General features: G+C 53.3%; 1 long non-coding RNA gene and 1 pseudogene across 1 annotated transcript in view; both read left to right on the forward strand.

Annotated features, from left to right (window-relative positions):
• The first annotated feature begins 2,342 nt into the window (after nt 1-2,342).
• Nucleotides 2,343-3,731, forward strand: LOC112076496 (fibroblast growth factor receptor substrate 2-like; annotated as a pseudogene).
• Nucleotides 3,732-5,032: 1,301 nt separating this feature from the next.
• Nucleotides 5,033-5,434, forward strand: part of LOC139026055 (uncharacterized) — a 2,404-nt gene continuing 2,002 nt past the window's right edge. The window contains exon 1 of the long non-coding RNA XR_011477756.1: nt 5,033-5,191. This is a non-coding gene — a long non-coding RNA (uncharacterized lncRNA). The remainder of the gene's footprint in view (nt 5,192-5,434) is intronic.

Below are 5,434 nucleotides of genomic sequence, written 5' to 3' on the forward strand. Positions count from 1 at the left end.
TGCAAGTGCTGCTACTACACCACAGCTGCTCCCGTGACCTAAAAACGTCGTGGTTAGACCTGACAACCCACGCTTAGCCTACAAACTGCTGCTGGTAGACCTGAACACAACACGTGTTACGACCTCCCTGCTGTTGTATTAACCTGACACACACACCAGTGCTGCTGGTTAGACCTGCCACACACACATGCTGCTGCGTTATGACCTGACCACACACAGTGCTCTGGTTAGACCTAGGACAACACACAGTGCTGCTGGTGACCTGCACACACACAGTCTAGCTGGTTAAGACCTACACACACACACATGCTCTGCTGGTTAGACCTGACACACACAGTGCTCTGTAACCGAACTCTGTGTCTTAGACCTCTGACACACACCCATTGCTGCTGAGTCAGACCGACACACCTAGCTGCTGTTACCGGACACACATCTCTGTAGACCTGACACACACATTGCTGCTGGTGTAGACCTGACACACACCAGTTGCTGTGGTTAGACGACACACAACAGTGCTGCTGGTTAGACCTGACACACACAGTGCTGGTCCTACACAGCCATGTGCTTTAGACCGTGACACGACACCACAGTGCTCCGTGGTTAGGAACCTGACACACACAGTGCTGCTTGTTAGACCCGACACTACAGTGCTGGCTGGTAGACCCTGACACACACAGTGCTTGCTGGTTAGACCTGACACACACACAGTGCTGCTGGTAGCACCTGAGCCACACACACAGTGCTGCTGGTTAGACCATGACACCACAACACTACAGCTGCTGGTAAGACCTAGACACACCAGTGTGCTGCTGGTAGACCTGACCACACACACACAGTGCTGCTGGTTAGACCGACACACACATGCTGCTGGTTTAGACCTTGACACACAACAGTGCTGCTGGTAGACCGACAACACACTGGAATTCGTATGTCTCTCCTCCCCCATCTCAAGGCGACTGCTTGTACCCACTTACCAAACGTTACAGACGACTACCACGTCGTTTGGTGAGGCATCGTCGCGCTCCTTCTAGCCTGACACCCGTCTGTAGGCAGCGCCAGGCGCCCTCCGTGGCGAGAGGAGTCGTCACACCCCCTCCTGGTCTCAGACCAGTCCGTGAGAAAAACAGCCTTTATCGTGGACCCTGCTGCAGAAACTGGTTGTCATCACGCTGCGTTTCAACGCTTCTGTACTAACAAGCATTACTTCTTGTCGTATCGATCAGATGTATTTCTCAAAGGGTGCTGTTTTTGTCTTTGGTAATCTCCTCTCTCGTCTCTCTCTCTCTCTCTCTCTTGCTCTCCTCTCTCTCTCTCCTCTGTCTCTCTCCTGTCTCTATCTCTCTCTTATATCTCTCTACTCTCTCTCTCTCTCTCTCTCTCTCTCTCTCTCTCTTCTCCTCTCTCTCTGTCTCTGTTCCTGTCTCTGTCCTCTCTCCTCTCTTCTCTCTCTTCTCTGTCTCTCTCTCTCCTCTCTGTCTCTCTCTTCTCTTCTGTTCTCGTTCTCTCTCTTTCTCTGTCTCTGTTCTTCGTCTCGTCTCTGTCTCTCTCTGTGATCTCTCTCATTGTTCTCTCCTCTGTCATCTCTCTCTGTCTCTCATCTGTCTCTCTCTCTCTCATCTCTCTCGTCTCGTGCTCTCTCTTCTCTCTCTATCTCTATCCCTATCTCTATTCCCTTCTCCTCTCTCTCTCTCTTCTCTCTCTCTCTCTCTCTCTCTCTCGTCTCTCTCTCCTCGATTCTTCTCTGTCTCTCCTCTCTCTCTTCCTCTCTCTTCTCCTCTCTCCTCTCTCTCTCTCTCTCTCTCCTCTCTCTCCTCTCTCCTCTCTCTGTCTCTGTCTCGTCCTGTCTCTAGGTCTCTGTCTCTGTCTCTCTGCTCTCTGTCTCTCTGTCTCTCTCTCTCTCTCTCTCTCTCTCTCTCTCTCTCTCTTTGTCTCTGTCTCTGTCTCTGTCTCTGTCTCTCTCTCTCTCTCTCTGTGTCTCTCTCTGTCTCTCTCTGTTCTCTCTCCCGTCTCTCTCTCTCTTCTCTCTCAGGTCCACACCTACGTCAACACTCCTGTATACGGATGACCGGCGCACTCGCCCCAGCAGCCACACCGCCTTGGAACTGCGGGCTGTCCAATCCGGAGAGGACCTCCTCGCTAGCCACCGCCCCTCCGTCTCCCACGGAGACAAGACATGGATACGGAGCCTCAGGTGCTGCTGGAGCCAGAAGGGGTTAAATTCATCCTGGGTCCCACCCCGCTCAGAGGGCAGAAGCAGAACCCTGGGGACGAGGACGGGGAGGCTGAGTCCAGACGTTCTGGGATTGAGGACGGGGAGGCTGGGTCCAGACGTTCTGGGATGAGGACAGGAGGCTGGGTTTCCAGACCGTTCTGGGATGGAGAGATGGCGCTTGGGGTGTTCTGGGTCTAACGGGGAGCCCAGCTTACAGCTCCCTCGTGGGGTCTGAACGGGAATGGAAGGGCTGTGTGGTGGCGCCACCCGGGTCTCCAGGCAGGAGACTGTTGACACGGGCTATGACAGTGATGAACGCAAAGACGGGGCCCCCCTCCCCCTCTTCCTCCAACCCAAACCCTCCCCCCTCTTCCTCCTAACCCAAACCCTCCACCTCACCCAGGGCCCAAACCCAGCACCATCTCCACCTAATGAGCACCACAACGGCAAACACCAACCCATGCTTACGTCTCCACCCCTGTTCCAGCCCCCAACCCCCGGCGTAACAACGCCCCGCCGCCCCCCCTCCCTGACTCCTCCCACAATGCCAACAACTCCGCCCAGCGGCGCACGGCGCTCCTTAACTACGAGAACCTCCCGGCGCTGCCGCCGGTGTGGGAGACCGCCAGGCGCTTCTCCGAGGGAGACGAGGAGGATGAAGAGGAGGTGTATCACGGATATGGACCAAAGACGCCCTCCCTTAACGGCTACCACAACCACCACCATCATCACCACGGTCTGGGTCTGGACCCCATGCACAACTACGTCAACACAGAGAATGTAAACGTTTCGCTCAGCGCCAAGCTGGACTCTGCGCGGATCCTTCCGCGGGGGCGGGACTCTAGCGGCCTCTGTTTGACWCCCACCGTCTTTAACTTTGACTTCCGGTCYGGGCGYCTGGCGGGCGGACCGTGTGGGTTGGATCCCCTGAGGCAGCTGAACTACATTGAGTTGGAGATGGAGAGGGGTTCAGACTCCAGRGGGCCGCAGACACCCAAGACCCCCACCACTCCCTGTGGCGTCGGCCTGGGCAGTCTCCTCCTCCCCCCCTCCACCCCCACGCGGCGSACCGAACTGTACGCCATGATCGACATCGAGCGCACGGCGGCCATGTCCAGTCTTCAGAAAGCACTTCCCCGTGACGACGGTACCTCCAGGAAAACCAGACACAACAGTACTGACCTTCCTATGTGAACTTCACCACGCCCCTACCATACCTAGCCTACCAAGCACTGGCTGGATCTCAAATGGAGCCCTATTCCCTATATAGTGCACTACTTTTGACCAGGACTATTCATAAAGTGTCTCAGAGTAGGAGTGCTAATCTAAGATCAGTTTGACCTTTTTAGACAGGAAGGAATCTGATGACCTGGACGGGGGGGGGTGGATCTGATCCTAGATCAGCCCTTCTACTCCGAGATGCTGAGTGCATAACGACCCAGGGCCCAGAGGGTTCTGGTCAAAATGAGTGCATAACGACCCAGGGCCCAGAGGGTTCTGGTCAAAATGAGTGGCATAACGACCCCAGGGGCCGCAGAGGGTTTGGTCAAATGAGTGGCATAACGACCAGGGCCCAGAGGGTTCTGGTCAAAATCAGTGCATAACGACCCAGGGCCAGAGGGTTTGGAAAAATTAGTGGATAAGACCAGGGCCGAGAGTTCTGGTCAAAATGACGTGCATAACGCCAGAGCCGAGGGTTCTGGTCCAAAATGAGTGCACAACGCCCGGGCCAGAGGGTTCTGGTCAAAATGAGTCATAACGCCAAGGGCCAGAGGGTTTGGTCAAAATGAGTGCTAACGACCCGGGCCAGAGGGTTTTGGTCAAATGAGTGGTAACGACCAGGGCCCAGAGGGTTTTGGTCAAATGAGTGGCATAACGACCAGGGCCCAGAGGGTTCTGGTCAAAATCAGTGATAAGAGCAGGTTCAGGGTTCTGGTGCAAATAGTGCATACGCACCAGGCCCATAGGGTTCTGGTCAAAATGAGTGCATAACGGCAGGGCCCATACGGGTTCTGGTCAAATGATGGATAACGACCCAGGGCCAGAGGGTTTGCTCACAAATGAGTGCATAACGACCAGGGCCGAGGGTTCTGGTCATGAGTGCCTACGACCGGGCCAGAGGGTTCTGGTCAAAATGAAGTGGATACGCCCAGGGCCAGAGGGTTTTGGTCAATGCGTGCACTATGTGGGATAGTGGTTACCATTTGGATCAGTCACTGTCGTCTTCTTCAGTTGCCCTTGACTGACGTTGTTGATGTTGTTTGTTGATGTGTCATACTTTGTTATACTCCAAACTGAATGAAAAAAAAACCATTTAAAGACAGAAGGGCTGTAGATTTGTTTGCATAAATGTAAAAAATGATTTTAAAATGTCTTATTACTTCACAAGGAGTTAACTGTGTCCTGAAAGTAGCCTGGTCCGCACATCTGTTTGTGCAGTCTGGTAGATACAAGGAGTTACGCTGTGTCCTGAAAGTAGCCTGGTCTCAATACTGTTTGTGGCAGTCTGTGTCATGACAAGGAGTTACACTGTGTCTCTGAAAGTAGCCTGGTCCCACATCTGTTTGTGCAGTCTGTTGTCAATGACAAGGAGTTACACTGTGTCCTGAAAGTAGCCTGGTCCACATCTGTTGTGGCAGTCTGTGTCATGACAAGGAGTTACACTGTGTCCTGAAAGTAGCCTGGTCCCAAATCTGTTTGTGCAGTCTGTGTCATGACAAGGAGTTACACTGTGTCCTGAAAGTAGCCTGGTCCCAGACCTGTTTGTGCAGTCTGTGTAATGAGGAGTTACACTGTGTCCTGAAGTAGCCTGTCCCACATCTGTTTGTGCAGTCTGTGTCATGACAAGGAGTTACACTGTGTCCTGAAGGTAGCCTGGTCCCAATCTGTTTGTGCAATCTGTGTCATGACACGGAGTTAGCTGTGTCCTGAAAGTAGCCTGGTCCCAGATCTGTTTGTGCAGTCTGTGTCATGACAAGAGTGGCATGATGGCACAAGCAGACTGGTACCCAGGCTATATGATGAAGCTGACCTGAGAGGGGAGCGATGGTAGACCCGGTACACACCAGTAATAACTTTTTTCCTGAGGTCATTTGATACCTAATTAAAGAAGGAGTGAAACACCTTCTAGCCTGGTCCCAGATCAGTCTGTGCTCTTGTCTACTCCTTTGCTGTCATTGTCAAGCCAACCAATGAGTGACAGGGCGTTGCATGAGGTACAAC

The sequence above is a fragment of the Salvelinus sp. IW2-2015 genome, unplaced genomic scaffold, assembly GCF_002910315.2.
Source record: "Salvelinus sp. IW2-2015 unplaced genomic scaffold, ASM291031v2 Un_scaffold3795, whole genome shotgun sequence".
Lineage (NCBI taxonomy): Eukaryota > Metazoa > Chordata > Actinopteri > Salmoniformes > Salmonidae > Salvelinus > Salvelinus sp. IW2-2015.